The sequence below is a fragment of the Lutra lutra genome, chromosome 9 (assembly GCF_902655055.1).
Source record: "Lutra lutra chromosome 9, mLutLut1.2, whole genome shotgun sequence".
In the NCBI taxonomy this organism is placed as follows: domain Eukaryota; kingdom Metazoa; phylum Chordata; class Mammalia; order Carnivora; family Mustelidae; genus Lutra; species Lutra lutra.
This window is the reverse complement of record NC_062286.1, coordinates 113,474,616-113,492,102: the sequence shown is the minus strand read 5'-3', so window position 1 is coordinate 113,492,102 and position 17,487 is coordinate 113,474,616. Positions and strand designations below refer to the sequence as shown.

Here is a 17,487-nt window from a genome sequence, read left to right as displayed (position 1 = left end):
GAAGGTACCATACCACGAAGGGAAGAAGTATGGAATGGGTGAAAGCTTGGGAATTAAGTAGCAATCAAAATAAGGGAGAAGTCCATCTTCCAAGTAAGAAACCTAAAAACATAAAAATAAAGTCAAATCAAAGAGAGGAAGTGGCTTTTTCTTGGCAAGAGTTTACTTCAGGGTCAAGAAGAAGAAGAGAAATGGATTCTAAGTTGTTATTAACAGTTATGGCCTCAACCTCCTAGGTAAGGAAATCAGAGACTCTGTTGCTAACCATATGTGTGTTGTCACAGTCCTCTGGTTCTTCCAAGATCTTTTTGTTTGAAGAGTTGTCAAGCTCTCCTAGGCAACCCAAGTGATCTGTCTAAAATATCCACTGCATTGGGCAGTCCTGGTCCTGGTTCTGGCCTTCTTTGCCACTTATTTCTGACACATTAGCAGCAGAAGTGAAAAAGATCATTTGGTGACATAGTCAAACATCTTAATATATGGAAGTTTCTAGAATCAACAATGGCCTGAAGAATGTGTAAATTTATTTCTCACTCACATGAAAATGTGGGCGGGCTGCCTACAGTCGGTGTGGTGCATGTTCTCAGGGACTCTGGCTTCCTTTACTGTTGCTGCCCCTCTTGCGAGCCTTGAAGACAGCATCTTGTCCAAGATGGCCACATCTACATTCCAGGTAGCAGGTGAAAGAACAGGCCAAAGAAGAAGAGAAAAGGGGATATTACTGCTGCTGCTTTTTTTTTTTTTTAAGATTTTTTAAAATTTAATTATTTGACAGCCAGAGATCACAAGTAGGCAGAGAGAGAGGGGGTGAGGAAGCAGGCTCCCTGCCGAGCAGAGAGCCCGATGCGGGGCTTGATCCCAGGACCCTGGGATCATGACCCGAGCCGAAGGGAGAGGCTTTAACCCACTGAGCCACCCAGGCGTCCCATTACTGCTGCTTCTTAAGGAAGAGATAATATGTCCACTTGCATTCCATTGGCTGGATTTTAAACATACTGCTCCTCTCAGCCACCAGGGAGGTTGAGAAATATAGTCTTCGTTTCAGGTAGCCACGTGTCCTGCTAAAAAAAATAGGGGATCTGACCCAATAACAGAACAGATGGATACTGGGGATGGGTTAGTCAGAATAGGCTAGGCTATGCTGTAGTCCAAACAAACCCTAATACCTTGGTGGCCTGACATAACTAAGTTTTACTTCTCGTTCAGGAGTCTAGGTTGACAGATGCTCTGCCATCACGCATGATTCACCCAGAACCCAGGGCAGCTGTAACTGGGGAAGAGAAAACCTGGAGGGAGGACCCTGCCTCTAAAATGCTTCAGCTCACTAGTGACAGAGCCCATTTCTGCTCTCAGCGCCTTGGCCAGAACTCGTCACCTGGTCTCCACCTAACTAACAGGGAGGTTGGGAAATGAGGAGAAGCACTGGGTTATTATCAGTGAACAATAAATATCTAGATATCTCTGCCATGGGTTAAAACTGTTGAATTCCATATATATATGGTTCTCGGTGCTTCTCGGTGGCTTGCATGTGGCTTGGAGTCTCAGTTTCCTTCTAGCCCCGCCTGTCAATTTGTGCTTTTTTGGGGGGGGGGTATCCACAGTCTTGAAGAAAAGCCATGGGAGCTGATGCTAGATATCCCATCTGACACAGAGACCTCCTTTTAAACAATAATAAATATCGCCTCCATTTATATTGCTGTTCGCACCCCCCCAACTTTGTCTTGCTTATTGAAAGAGCCAATTAAACAAAGTGTGTGCTCTTGGCGCCTGTTCTGCGCTCATTTTGAGATTTAATCAACCCTCTGAACCTGCAGCATAACTGTCTCATAATGTCAACTTAATATATTGAGATCAGCCCCAACTTACCATTCCCAGGGGTGATTTTATTTAAAGGCGAGTTGAATTTCTAATTGAATTTCTAAACAACTGCCAAGCTTTCAAGATACCAAAATAAACATTATCCAAGCAGAAACTTACCCTGGAGTCTTTGGTTAACTTACATATACTTTAAGAAAATAAAGGTTTTTAACAATTTTTTTTTAAGAAAAAAGTGAGCTAAACTCTTTGTTGTCCCTTTAAAAATTAATCACCATCTGCCCCCATTTTTGGAAGGCATCTGTAGCTGAATAGTCAGATTTACAAATCAGGTGAATCGGCCACTGATTATTCATGGAGACACAATCGGCTTAATACGAAGTGGCCTTTCAGCCCCGTGTAGCCCCCGATCTCTTTCATTGCTCAATGTAGTCTTCAGGTTAAAGTCCAAATTCCCTAGCCCAGAGTCCTTCACTCTCTATGAGGTGTCTCCAGCGTAATTTTCAAGGGTAATCTCCAGATATATCACCCTTTCCCCTTTTAGCCGGGCATACACCCTACTCTGTAATCCTATCCCCCCATTCACCTCTTGCAAAGGCGTTTGACGCTTTTTTGCTCTCCATACCAAACCTATCTACTAGAATCTCACTCACCCCAGTTAGTAACTAGCCTCTTCTTGTTCCTCTCAGTTGCGTTAAATATCACCTTTGGGCTCGATGGCTCCTGGGGACACACTGATCGTATACTTCCCTCATCCTGTCTTGCATTGGAATAATTGATGTCTAGCTTCCATTTGAGATCGTAAGTTCTGTAAAGCCAGGAAGTACACTATCTGTGTTTTCTCCCTGCTTTGTGTCCATGGATACCTACTGAGTCCCTCCTCAGTGCTTGGTTCTCTGCTAAGAAGCTCTGAGAATTGTAAGTTGAGCACCGGTTAGACCCTTAAGAATGCCACACGAAGACTCGTTGCAATGTTGAAGGAAGAGAAGAAGGGAGGTAAAGAACAAGGTTCCACTTGGTCTTAGCCAAAAGGCAGAGAAGCGATTAAGAAGAAGGTTAGAGATGGCAATGCAAGAGGTAAAGCTCTTAGAGAGTTACAGGATCTGATGGACCGTTACCTGCAGCATGACTGGCATGTGATGGAATGTAACAGAAGTTTAAAAGAAGGGGATGCTAGGGAGGAACTTCTTGAAGAAGCCTGACTGGACATCCGGACATTCATAGATAAGGAGAAGTGATGTGTAAGGTGGAGGGGAACAGCATGGGCAAAGGCAAGGATGTGGGGGATGTTTATGCCACTCAAAGAGGACAGCAGATGGTTTTTAATATAGAATATTTGTGAAGGGAATCGTTAGGGACAAATGAAGATAGTTTGGGGGGAAAGAACACCTAGAAAGTCCCAAATTTTCAGAAGAAGGATTTTGGACTTGACTCACTCAGCATCGGGAGCCACTGAGAGCTGCTGAGCTTTGGTGTGACTGGCATTCTTCCCAGGGGGTATTAACCTGGCATTGGTGCAGGTGGGTGGGAGAATCTAGAGGTCATCACTAATGCAGGGGCAGGACGGATGGTTTGAACTCAGGTGGTGGCAGCTGACTATGGAGGGGCAGCAAGCCATGGGTTAACCTGGGCAGCAGTGAAATCACCTGGACTTACCAATGGGGAGCTATAGGAGTCAGAGGTGGTACTGAGATTTTTCAGTCTCGAAGCCTGCAGAAATGGCAATGCGGTAGTCAGTGAGGGGCACCTGGGAGGAGGACCAGATTTGAGGGGAATTTGTGAGCATGAGGGGCTGACAGGGAATCCAGAAGGGGAGCTGCAGGCAGGAGAAAATGTGGGCTGGAATTCAGGTAAGGTGCAGGGCTGAATATTTGAAGAAATCTCAAATTCGGAGCATCACTGTAGGTTAGCATTTTACTATTGGAGTGTCTGTGCATCGAGTTATTGGAGCGTCTTCATATGAATATTTAAAAACATCTTTAATGAGATCTAATACATGCACTAGAGATATCACCCACTTAATGTGTACAATTTGGTGAATTTTAGTTTCTTCACAGGGCTGTGTAACCACGAATATAATGTCAGTTTAGATTGTATTCCTCACCTCAGAAAGACATTCCATGCCTGGTAGCAGCCACTCCCCAGTTCCCCACACCCTCCTCCCAGCCCAAGGCAACCACTAATTTATTTTCTGGCTCTATAGACTTTCCTATTCTGGACATTTTAAATAAACAGAATCATGTAACATGTGTTATTTTGTGACTGGCTTCTTTCACTCAGCGTGTTTTCAAAGTTCATCTGTTTTTTGTGGTATATATCATACTTACTTCTTTTTATTGCTGAGTAACATTCCATTGTTTGGCTAAACTATATTTTGTTTACCTATTCATCTGTCACTGGGTTTTTTCCACTTTTTGACTCTTATGAATAATGCTGCTGCGAACATTCACATACCATTTTTTGTTTGGGTGTATGTTTTCATTGCTCTTGATTATACACCTGGAGTGGAATTATTGGGGGATATGGTAACACTGTGTTCAACATTTTGAGGGACAAACTATTTCCAACCTAACTGAAAGATTTAAAATTTCTGCCAACGAGGCACAAGGGTTCCAAATTCTCCACATCTTTGCCAACACTTGTGATTATCTGTCTTTTTTATTGTAGCCATGGTGATGGGTATAAAATGGTGTCTCATAGTTTTGATCCACATTTCTCTAACAACTAATGATGTTGAGCATCTTTTCAAGGGCTTACTGGCCTTTTGTATATCTTCTTTGGAGAAATATATCTTCAAATCCTCCACCCTTCAAATATATCTTCAAATCATGATGAGAGCCAAAGGCAGATGCTTAACAGACTGAGCCACCAGGGTGCCCCTCAAATATATCACATTTCTATACTTCGCAGGTCAAATAATACAATTATAAATATATTATTATTATTATTTTTAAAGATTTTATTTATTTATTTGACAGAGAGAGATCACAAGTAGACGGAGAGGAAGGCAGAGAGAGAGAGAGAGAGAGAGGGAAGCAGGCTTCTTGCTGAGCAGCGAGCCCGATGTGGGACTCGATCCCAGGACCCTGAGATCATGACCTGAGCCGAAGGCAGCGGCTTAACCCACTGAGCCACCCAGGCACCCCATAAATATATTATTTTATACAATTATTCTATCAGCCAAAGACAAGAGAAGAAATATACCATCATGTCATCTTTTATGGTTTATTGGGTTGTGTTTTTGGTATTGAGGTTTTTAAAAATATATTCTCAATGCTTTTCTTCTTAATACACAATTTGCTAATTTTTTCCCCCATTCCATGGATTATCTTTTCATTTAGTTGGCACAGCATTTATTTGCAGCACCGAATTGATGTAGTCCGATTTATGTATTTTTTCCAGACATTACTTGTGTTTTGGCATCATATCTATGAAGTCATAGCCTAAGATCACAAGGTTTATAGCTATGATTTCTTCTAAGATTTTTACAACTTCAGCTCTTTCATCTAGGTCTATGACCTCGATTCGAGTTAATTTTTGTGTAATACATTTTTCTCCAGGTGGACTCCAGTGATCTCAGTACTATTTGTTAGAAAGACTCTTCTTTCCCCATTGTGCAATTACTGTGACAAAGACAAATACTGTAGGATCTCATTTATATGTAAAATCTAAAAAAAAAAAAAAGGTTGAAATCAGAAGTAGAAAGTAGAAAGGTGGTTACCAGGGGTGAGGGGCTGGGGAAGATGGGGAGATACTGGTTAAAAGGAATAAGCTTTCTGTTATAAGAGGGATAAACTCTGGGGATCTAATGATGACTATGGTTAATGATGACTACGGTTCATGATACTGTGTTGTGTGCTTGAAATTTGCTGAGAGAAGACCTTAAGGATTCTCACCAATATATAAACAAAACAAAACCCAAAACAAAGCCTAACTATGTTTTAGTGGGTAATGGATGTGTTAATTAACAAGATTGTGGTAATAATTTCATAAGGTATGCATAATTCAAATTGTCATGTTGTGCATTTTCAATATACACTATTTTATTTGTCCATTATACCTCAATAAAATGGAATAAGTAAATCAATACCTAAGTACCACCCTCTCCCCAAGAATGGAATATTATTTAGCTGTAAAGTGGAGTGCAATTCTGATAATATGCTCCAACATGGATGAACCTTGAAAATATTATGCTTAGTGAAATAAGCCAGACCAAAGGACAAATACTGCACAATTCCCCTTATATGAGGGACCTGGAGTAGCGAAATCCACAACGTCAGAAAGTAGAATGGTGGTTGCCAGGGGCTGGGGAGAAGGAGGAATGGAGAGTCATTATTTAATAGGTTAAGAGTTTGTGTTTGAAATGATGAGAATATTTTGGAATATTTTGGAGATGGATGGTTGCCCAATAATGTAAATATACTTAATGCCACTGAATTGTACACCAAAAAGTCTTTAAAATGACAACATTTTGTTATGTGTATAAAATGTAAACAGAGGAAATTAAAAAAATAAAGTGTGTCTCTTGGAGCCAGTACGTACTTGGATCTGGCTTTTTTCCACAATCCCTTCCTTTTGATTGGATCACTTTCATTTGGTGTTATTCCTGACACGCTTATATTTACAACGGCAACTGAGCATTTTGCTATGCCTCATTCTCTTTTGTCCTCCTCTGTTCTTCCTTTACTGTCTTCTTCTGTAGTAAGTGGATATTTTCTAGAATAGCATTTTAATTCTTTTAATGACTGTTTAACTCTAATTTCTTCCTCGCTCCCTCCCTTCCTTCTTTCCTTCCTTCCTTCCTCTTCCTCTCCCTCCCTCCTTTCTTTTTTAGAAAGAGAGAGCCTGCAAGGGTAGGGGGAGGAGATGGGGGTGGGGAGGGACAGAAGGAGAGGGAGAGAGGGAGGATCTTAAGCAGGCTCCATGCCCAGCATGGAGCCCGACCATCACAGGGCTCAATCTCATGATCCTAGGATCATGACCTAGCCGAAATCAAGAGTCAGACACCTAACTGACTGAGTCACCCAGGCACCTCATATTCTATTTTTGAAGTTATTGTCACAGCAATGACTCTAAGGCTTATAATATGCAGCTTCCTTATCAGATTTCTTCAGATTTTACTAGCATAATTCCTGGCCAGAACAATGAGCTCCTGCCCTTTGTTGATTAATCTGTGCGTGATGTGGGCTGGTTTGCATTTCTGACCCCATGCCCAGCTTCCATCGCTCCCGAGTACGTGCAGACCCCCGCAGGTACACCACCTGCCTGTCCCGCCCCCCCAGGGTCAGCTGCGACTCTAGGAGTGTTCTTCTTAGCTGTCTTTTACCCTGTTTATTTTGTTCAACTTTCTGTACCTCTGCCACTTCACTGGCTGCTACCCGTATGCTGGAGTTGCTGGTCTACTCTCAATCTCCTCTCACCAAGATCTCCTGGTTTTCACCAACAGCTGTGAGCAAGGAATTCTCCACATTCTCTTCCAAGTAAAGTCAGTCTCCTCCTGGCAGTACCATGGAGCTCTTCCTTCTTTTGGCCTGTCTCTTCCCCAAGGAAGACAATGGCCCTCTTCTCCTGGAGTGACACACTCTTGCTCTGGCAAGAAGACCACAGAGGGGTGGTAGCTTCTCATCTTCCTATGTTTCCTTGATAAGCATGGAACCCCCATCTAGTGAACGAGCTGAGGCAGGACAGTTGGGGCCTCAGGATGTTCCGCTTGCCATACCTGGAGGAGAGCTTCCACCCTACAGAGACTGCTAGGAGAAAAGAGGGCTTCTGTTCCTTCCTCTACACCCACCCAGATTAGAGATTCCGCAACAGGGGGCTGGAGGAACACTGAGCCTTGACCTTCTCAGAGTGAAACTGTAGCCTGAGGCTGGGAACTGAGGGAGAAGGGAGTCTCTTCTTCTTGCAGGAGAGTTTCCATCCCACAGAGCTGGGGAAGGAGGAGGGAACAGGTCATGGCTCAAATACCACACACTCTTGCTGTCCTTCCTGAGATTTAATCGATTTTCTTCTATGAATGTGTCTTCACTTGCTATATTCCTTTAAGATGATTCTAGAGACTGTAAATTAAAAAAAATTTTTTTTCCCCACTCAAATCATTCTTTTTCTGTGAAGAGAGTCAGCCAGGCTCCTCACTCTGCCGTTCCTGACGTATTTTAATATTACCATTTAATCTCAGTGCAAGGATGACCATGGAGTCCTTGCTTCTTCTTTCACATACCCCACCTGCCAAGAAATCCTACTGGTTCTACCTTGAGAATTTATCCAGGATTCAACCTTTTCTCCCCTCTTCGACTGCCATCATCCTGGTCCAAGCCATCATCCTCTCTTACCCTGCAAAAGCCTCCTCTTCGGGGTCATTTCCACCCCTTCTTATGTGACCCTGCATTATCTCTCTCAGCTCCCCTTTCTTCTGGTCACTCCACTCTGGCCAATCTGCTCCTCACTCAACAGGCCAAACCTACTTGTACCCCAGGGCCTTTGCAACGACTGTCCCTCTGTACCGGATGCATTTCTTTAATTATCTACATTGTTAATTCCTCATGCCAATTAATTGCTCCATGTAATCTTCCTGAGGAGACCCATGCTGGCTACCTTTAAAAAATTTTTTAAATTTAATTCAATTTTAATTCCAGTAGATACCCTGACTACCCTTCCTACTGTAGCATTCTCCCCAACCCTACCCTAGCATACCTGGCCCTCCTTCCCTGCTCTATTTTTTCTTTTTTCCATGATGCTTTCCACCATCAAACAGGTAATAAAGAGGAGGGCACAGAGGGGATAAGAGGTAAGAAGGAGCCAGGAGAGCAGGAGATCCTGAGAGGAAAGAAGGTAAGTCAGCATCCTGGGGGAGGGGCATGGTGGAGTCAAGGTTGTCCATGAGAGCTTGAGAAAAGGATGGACGGACCAGGGAGGCAGGCATCCAGCCAACTGTTCAGGTGAAAAGAGCGGCATCTACAGGTTCCTGGTTGGGTGGCCATGGCATGGGACTTTCCCACCATGCCGAGCATACGATGGGACATCAAGAGAGCATCCATCAGTGTTTTTTGAAGGGAAAAAGGAACCTTAGGATATATATTGAGGTTCCCAACTGAGCATTTTGCTTTCACTTCAAACCCCAGCATCCATCATGTGCCTTCACAGGAACAAACCCTGTGGGATAGGGAGGGGAATGAGTCCTCTTATTCCCACTACACAGCTGGGAAATCATGGCCAAGAGGGTTCAGTGATGATCCCAAGGGCACCAGGCCAGGAGGCCATCCGCCTCTGAGCCCAAGACCTTCCTCACACAGAGGCTGCTTGAGAAAGGCAGGGACAGGGGGCTGGGTCTTCTGCCTGGGAGAGTTCGCTGTTCGTTTGTGTTGGCTGCCCAGGGACTCCAGTGGTCTTTGTCCACACACTGAAACACAACGTCAGGTTTTCAGAAGAGGCCTCTGATTTGGCAATACCTGGGCCCAAAAGTAAGGGTTGTATTTCTGCACCAGACTGAATTTTTGCTGGAATGAGAGGTGGGGTGGGAGCCAGAGAGAGAGCTGGGTGGAATTTCTGCCAGGGCCTCAGGGAGACCAGAGTTGACAGGAGGCGAGGATGCCAAGGGCAGTCTCTGTGGCCCTTCTCCTTTTCTGGGCACCCCCTTCCCCCGCCTTTTTCCCAAACATCCTCCAACTCTGTCTGTTTCCCCAGCTGCCTAAGGCCTGTTCCCAGGGCCAAGGCTCTGGTGCAAGCTCTGATCTCCTTCATTCCTCTTCCCAGGTCCCGAGCAAACTTCTCTGGGCTGTGTCCTACCTCGTCAGGAGCATTTCCTGGAACACCCACCCATGCGGATTCTGCCTGCCCGGCATCCCTGAAGCAGAGCCTGACTCCGCTGGGGTGCAGGTGGCTTATTTGGAGACATTCCCAGGAAGTGGGACCTGGTTAGGCGTGGGTGTGTTAAGGAGGAAAAGTCACACCGAGTTGTGTTATTAAGGTTGCTCTTTTGGTTAATGTCATAAAAATACATCACAAGGACTCCCAGTTTGAAGCTTTGGTGTAGAGGCACACAAATTTAGAATATTCTTCTCTTCTTGCATTAATGCACACTAAGCCTGTCTATTTCCAAGACGATTATCTGCATTGAACTCTATTGAGTTTGGTATTAATAAAGCAACACTAACTTTCTTTAGTTGCTGTTTATCTGGTATCTGCTTCTATCCCTTTTCTTCCAGTCTTTCTGTGCCTTACACATGGAATGTAAATAAAAGGTAGTTGGAGTGGAAAAGATTCCATCTTTATTTTTTAATAAGAACTTTCTACTTTATATTCTTTTATTGTTATTCTTGGTATAACTGCATTTTTTGACCCTTTTATTTTGGACATTTTACTTATTCTACTTTTTCTGTTCTTTGTTGTTGTTGCTGTTTGTTTGTTTTTTTCTTTTTCTCATTCTTGTCAACTTTTGGGTTGGGAGAGGTTTTTACTTCTTGAAATTTTTTCATCTCGGTTTTGAAGTTATATGCTTTATCCCATTATTTTATCTCTGTTACTGAAATTTTTTTTTAAATTTCATTTATTTATTTGGCACAGAGAGAGAGATCACAAGTAAGCAGAGAGGCAGGCAGAGAGAAGAGGGGGAGCAGGCTCCCTGCTAAGCAGAGAGCCCGATGTGGGGCTCGATCCCAGGACCCCGAGATCATGACCTGAGCCGAAGGCAGAGACTTAACTCACTGAGCCACCCAGGCGCCCCTGTTACTGAAATTTTAACATGCACATTTAACTCAACGAATTCCCAATCAAGAATTTTACTCTCCTTCTGGGCCCTCCGGTAAGACTTGAGTGCTTTAATTTTGACACTTAGCTCTCTACTTGTGATTTACATCCAGAATTTTAGTTCTGTATTTAGTACTATGGCACACAACTCAGGCATTGATATGATTGTTGTTTTCTGAATCAGTTTCTTCTTAGATTTGCTCACATATTTTTCTTGCTTTCCTCCTACTCCATTCCTTCTTGCATCTCAGACCTTCCTCCAGGGATCATAGTCCTTCTATTGGAAGCAAGTCCTTGAGAACTTCCTTTAAGATGGAGCTGTGCATAGTACATGCGCTAAGCTTATTTTTACCCAAATGTTTTAATTTTACCTTCATTTTTTTTTTACTGTAGCATTAGAGCTAAATTTTTTTTCTTTTTTTTAAAAGATTTTATTTATTTATTTGATAGAGTGAGATCACAAGTAGGCAGAGAGGCAGGCAGAGAGAGGAGGGGGGAAAACAGGCTCCCCGCTGAGCAGAGAGCTGGGTATGGGGCTCTATTCCAGGACCCTGAGATCATGACCCAAGCCGAAGGCAGAGGCTTAACCCACTGAGCCACCCAGGCGCCCCAAGAACTAAAATTTTTCTTAGGGGTGCCGGGGTGTGGCAGTCAGTTAAGCATCTGACACTTGGATTCAGCTCAGGTTGTGAGATTGAGCCCTACATTGTGCCCTGGGCTAGCCCAGAGTCGGCTTGAGAGTCTCCCTCTCTCTCCCTCTGTCCCTCCTGCTTGTGTACTCTCTCTCTCTCCAAAATAAATAAAATAAATCTTTAAAAATTTTTTCTTAAATACGTTTTGGGATATGTATGACTCCTTCTCCCCCTTCCCAGTATATTCATTACTTTGGCATTTTGCACACATGTTGTTCTTTGCAATGGTTTTGGAACCGGCTTGTCGGGTACTCTAAAAAGGAAATATAATCCTGGGGCCGTGGGTGGGAGTGAACTGAACGTAGCGATCAGTCTGGGAAGGCATTGCCATCAATACTGAGTCTATGTATCTATGAGCCTTGTGGAGAAAAGTGATCACTGCTTTTTTTTTTTTTTTTTTTTGGTTATGTAATACATGTTTTTTGTTTTGTTTTTTGTTTTGTTTTGTTTTTACCATTATATTTTCTAATTTTCTACTTGGTTTTTGTTCATATAGAAGAAAACTTTTGAATGTCATCTACTGATCTTGTGTCTGATCATGTACTGAACTCTGGTGTTTTTTCTAAACGGTTTTGCTGGATTTATATCTGGTAGATGAACAGCTGTGTTGTTGTAAACAAGGACATTTTTCTCACTTTTCTTCCAATATTTATACCTCTTTTTTTTCTCTTGTTTTATTTTTTGTCTAGGACCTATTATTGCAAAACATCCTTGAAAGGTAACATCTCTGTCTTGTTCCTGACTTTTATGTGACCATTTCTAATGTTTTACCATTTGGCTTATTTCAAGTTTCTTGAAAAAAAAATTTTTTTTTTTAAAATTTTCCAGATTAAGGAAGCTTTTTATCTGCTCTTAGTTGAATGCAGTTTGCAAGCAGTTGTGTGACTTTGTGTGGGGAGTTGTGTTTTAGATCAGAGACCAGTGCTGAATTTTACTAACAGCCTTTCCTGCATTGTATCTGTTCACTATTGCCACAATAACACTGTGTAACAATCAGCCCATACTCAGTGGATTAGCACAATAGTTAGTACTCACACACTTGTGGGTTGACTAGGATTTGGCTAACTAGCTTGACAGGCTTGGTAACAAGCTTCAGGTTAAACCCAGACTGTTTCAAAGTCTCTAATCCTTCCTGGACCAGCGATCCACCAGGGAATGTTCTGTGATGATGGCAGAAGTAGAAGAGGGGATGAACAGAAGCAAAGAATACCACAAAGGAACTAGACTTGGGACCCTCCCAGTTCCACTCCATTCTCATTGGTGAAAACAAGTCACATGGCAAAGCCCGAAAACAGTGAAGGTGGGGGAGGGGGACGTATACTCCGCCTCTGGAGAAAGAAACTCAAAGTCACATGGCAGAAAGTGTGGATACAGAGAAGGATGGAAAACTGGGAAGAGGAATGCAATCAATTACATGCATTTATTGAGATATTAATAGACTCTGTCTCCCACATAATTATATTAGTAAATTTAATGTATGTTACATAATTAAATTATGTTACATAATTATATTAGTAAATTTCAAATGGTTGAACCATCATTGCATGCTTGGAATAAACCCTGCTTGTGTCCATCCATTATTACTGTTATAATTAGATGGCTGGTTTTTATTTTCTAAAATTCTTCTTGTGATTAATAGGCTTCCACTGGTGAATGTGTAAAAGGGAAGACAGGACTCACTCCTGGGTGGGTTCTGCTAAAAGATTATTTCCTGGGAGGGGGGACTCCCCATCTGTCTGAGGGGTAAGCAACCACCTGTGACTCTGCTTCCTCTGGCTGTCCCATGTGATGTCCTGCTCTGGTGCAAGATAGGTGACCAGATGTTAGAGGCAGGAGAGGGAAGGAGGGCCCAGCTACTGAGTGGCTCTGACAACACTTCCCTGTTATGGGTTGAATTGTATCCATCCAGAATTCATATGTTGGAGCTCAAACCTCTAGTACCTCAGAATGGGATCTCACTTGGAAATAGGGTCATTGCAGATGTAATTAGTCACGATGAGGTCATTAGGGTGGGCCCTAATCCAATAGGACTAGTGTCCTTTTTAAAAGAGGACGTTTGGACATGTGCACACATGGAGAACATCAAGATGAAGGCAGAGATCAGGGTGATGTTTCTACAAGTCAATGGACAAGATGGCCAGCCAGCTACAAGAAGCTGGGGCAGAGGCATGGAACAGATTCTGCCTCACAGGTCTCAGAAGGAACTAACCTTGCTGATACTTGGATCTTGAACTTCTAGCCTCCAGATCCAGGAGGCAAAACAAAATTTCTACGGCTTAGTCATCTAATTTGTGGTACTTATGGAAGCCCTAGGAAGCCCACACACCCTCAAATAATTACACTGGCAAACACCTGAGAACTCAAGCTCATTCCTTGAGTCTAAATTCTCTAATACTTCCACTTCCCTGGAGTTTATGCTCTGCCTGTGTTTTTGGTTGATGTTGCTTATAATCTCCTTTCCTTCCCAGATCTGCTACCATTTACTTTCTAGTCAATGTTTTTAGTAATTTTTAAAAATTTATTTATTTGACAGACTGAGATCACAAGTAGGCAGAGAGGCAGGCAGAGAGAGAGGGGGAGGCAGGCTCCCTGCCGAGCAGAGAGCTTGATGGGTGGCTAGATCCCAGGACCCCGGGACCCTGGGACCACGACCTGAGCTGAAGGCAGAGGCTTTACCCACTGAGCCACCCAGGCGCCCCCTAGTCAGTGTTTTTAATCAAGTGACCTCAGTCTCATTTTCTGGGATGTGACAGACTCATTCCCCCATTGTATGTATTTTTCTGTCATTCTTGCAGTTTGGGGCCATCTACTTCCCCGAACCAATTTCGGCACAGCTATTACGAACTCTGTTTTATGTATGAAAACAACGATGCCAGATAAGGTCCTCGTTTCTAGTCATACAACCATTAAATGAAAGTTGCAGCTAGAACACGGGCACCCTAGTTCCTAAGTCGCCATGTGCCTCACTCCCAGGAATGGCAGGATGATTGTCTGGTGCGATATTCTAACAGATTTTTAGAGTCTTCCTACAGCAAGGTGTGTGCAGCATGGTTCTGGGGCTTCATGTGAGTTCAGCACTGCGATCAGTTAGAGATAAATCTACCGCGGGTGCAGGAGGGAACAGCGGAAGTGGAGTGTTCCCTCTATGTTCCCTCTACCTTAGTTTTTGTTACCCTGCTAAATTTTGGCTCCTGCTCTTGAGATTTCAATTTGCAAAGAATGCAAAGGAACGGCCAAACGATTCATTTTATGTTGAAAAGATCAGCTCATCTGTCAAGTAGAGTAAAATATATTTAAAAAAAAAATCTTGTATGTCAAATAAAAAAAAAAATTTTTTTTTTTAAACTGGAGGTGGCAGTGGTGTAGAATAAAGAGTGAGCAGGGTCCAAGCTAAGTGGTTTTAAAATGGAGACATCTTTGCTGCTTACTCCATCCTCTTTTTCTTACAACGTGTACTTTATTGGATCAGAGAGAGTGTTTTGAATCTCTTTTATTCCCACATTCCTCCATCAGAGTGTTTTCATTTCTCTAGAAGACCGGCCTCTCTGCTGACCACCGAAGGGAACAAAATAACTGGTAATATTGGCAGCATGTGGTTCAATAATCAGCTCTTTTCAGCTTTACTCAGGATCGGCATTTTAAAGCTGCCTGATGAGAACTGAGAAGACTTTGTCAGCTTGTCACCTGTCTGTTACCCCTCCCCATCGTCTTTCCTTCTCCCTTCTTTCAAGTCTTGCCAGCAGATGTTCAGGTGACCCCATAGAAAAACAATACTGCGAGAAGGTTATGTTCCCTGGGTAGGGTTTGGGGCCATGAAACTTCCAATGGGCTGGAAGGTGTCTAGAGGGGTGGGAAGAGGGATCGGTTTTGGAATGAGACTCCCCAGGGCTCAAATCCTGATTCTGTCATTCACTCACTAGGTGAACTTACACAGGTAGTTTAAGATCTTTGATCTCAATTCTTCCTTCTAAATCATGGGGTTATAACAGGGACAAGCATTCCTATTTGTAGACTTGATATGATGAGTCCACAATGGAGTGGATATAAAGAACAGGAGGCAGAGTATCCATTTATGCACGTACGCATGTACCAACCACGATTCATTTAGAACATGTTTATGGAGGGTCTCCTATGTATTAGGCTCTGAGGATTTAAAGATAAATAAGACATGGCTTCTGTTTACAATGTTCTCCAAGTCTGGTGGGGGAATCACACATTCCACCGATTCCAAGGATCATGTGCTGTGGTCATGAGCCTAGGGGTACTCAGGAGCTGTTCCACAGAAGGAAAAGGGTGGGGGGTGGGGGTAACGGGAAACTTCCCTGAGAACAAATCTGGAAAGCTGAAGCTCAGGAGATGAAAGTGGTCTTTTTTGGGACGTGACAGAAGAACGTCCACCAAAGCCAGAGGGCTTTTCCTTTCATGGAGGAGCAGGGCTTTCTCTATGGAAAATGATATTTTCCGCTATGCCTCATTTCTGGGGACTTGGAATTTGAGTCACCCCTGAGGGATCTTCTGAGACGCAGCCCTTCTTCTGTGTTAAGGACTGATGTTCTCTACCTCCTTTGGCCCCAGGAGTCCTGCGGAGGGAGGGTTGGTCCCCCAGGGGCTGTTTCTGGGGAGGGAGGAGGCAGGTGGCCTAAAGGCACAACCCCATCTAGGGAAGGTGGAGAGATATAGCGTGGGCCTCCCTGAAGAAGCCTGCAGTTACCCGTTTATATTTAGCCAATAAAATGAAATGTGCCTGTGGAGGGTGGGTGTGAGTTATTATTTATTGCTTTGCAGAAAACTCCTACACAGGGCTCTCTGGCAAGGGAAACTTTGCAAAGAATTTCTGGCAGCAGCAAGGTATGCCTTTTACTTCCAGTGGGCTAAACGCTCTGCTTCCAATGTTTGTCAACATGTCACCATTAAGAAGGAAAACAAAATCGAAGGATGCATTTCTGGCCAAACTTGTTCATTAGGTAATGTACCTAACTTGAACATTCGCTCTGTTCTAGAGACTGGGGGTAGAGGGGTAGCCAAGTCAGGTGGCCCTGTTCTGGAGGAGGTGGTAAAGACAGATGATCACAGCTAATGACATTTGGGGGTGGGGGTCCAGGAATCACACCCTTTCTGTTTTGGGTTCTGATGATAGAGGGTCATGACGCACATGAAAACCAAAGCATCGTCAATGTCTGGGAAATACGACAGTCCACCACATTCAGAACTCTCTGGTATCAGACAGATTGGAGAAGCTGTATGAGATCTGAAGCCAAAGTAGGACCTTCCCACTCCTTTCTCCAAATCTAGGCCTTGGGACCTGTGCCAGAAAAGTCCTCAGCTCTCTCACCCAGCCAGCCTCAGACCTGTGGCCAGAACACTAGAGAAAGGACAACTGTGGGAGACTGACCAGTGTAGCCTTCCATATCCCACACTCCAGAGCTAATTAGGCAGAAAGTAATTGCTCCGTTGCTCCAAAACAGGCCAGTTTCTGTGGTCACAAAGGCTTACATAGTCTTACTCCGTCTGTCTCTGGGTCCTCTCTTTGGGAAACTGCCCCTCCTCCACACCAGCTGCTTCTCGAGAGCCATGTCAGCCAAGGGGTGGGAGTCCATGCTGAAGCTGGCCAATCAGAACACTATTCGTATAACCGAGCCAATCAGAGATCCTTGCTGGTGATGTGAGTTGTGAGAGACAACGCGTCTCTCCAATCTCTGAGATGCACTGTGAGGAGGTGGAAGGATCACCTGGAGCTTTCTTTGCCTGCGGGAAGAAAGAATGTAGCTTTAACGTGAAGTGACTCCTACCAGGGCTGTGAGCACTTGGACATAACTATAACTAAAGAATCCCAGAATAAGATGTGGAATATGCCTCTCAGGCTGGGGATAGAAAAAAAAAAAAAGAAAAAGAAAAAGATGATTTTGAGGAATTGGCTTGCCCCATTATGGAAGCTGGCAAGTCCAAAATCTGATGGGGTAGGCAAGCAGATTGGAGGCTCAGGGAATTGTTGCAGTTCAAGTCCCAAGGTAGTCTGCTGGCAGAATTCCTTCCTGCTTGGGGAAAGTCAGTCATTGTTCTAATAAGCTTTCAACTGATTAGATGAGGCCTACCCACATTGTGGAGGGCAATGTGCTTTCCTCAAACTGGGAGTCCACCAATTTAAATGTTAATCTCATCCTTCTCTACCCACCCCCAAACCTCACCTTCATAGGAACATTCAGAATAATGTTTGACCCAATATCTGGGCATCATG

General features: G+C 43.6%; 1 long non-coding RNA gene across 1 annotated transcript; it reads right to left on the bottom strand.

Moving 5' to 3' along the window:
- Positions 1-544: 544 nt before the first annotated feature.
- LOC125109680 (uncharacterized) lies at positions 545-16,801 on the bottom strand. Its single transcript, XR_007130330.1, has 3 exons — positions 16,746-16,801; positions 3,472-3,562; positions 545-662 (listed from the first exon to the last, which is right to left on the bottom strand). It is a non-coding gene; the product is annotated as an uncharacterized LOC125109680 (long non-coding RNA).
- Positions 16,802-17,487: the final 686 nt, after the last annotated feature.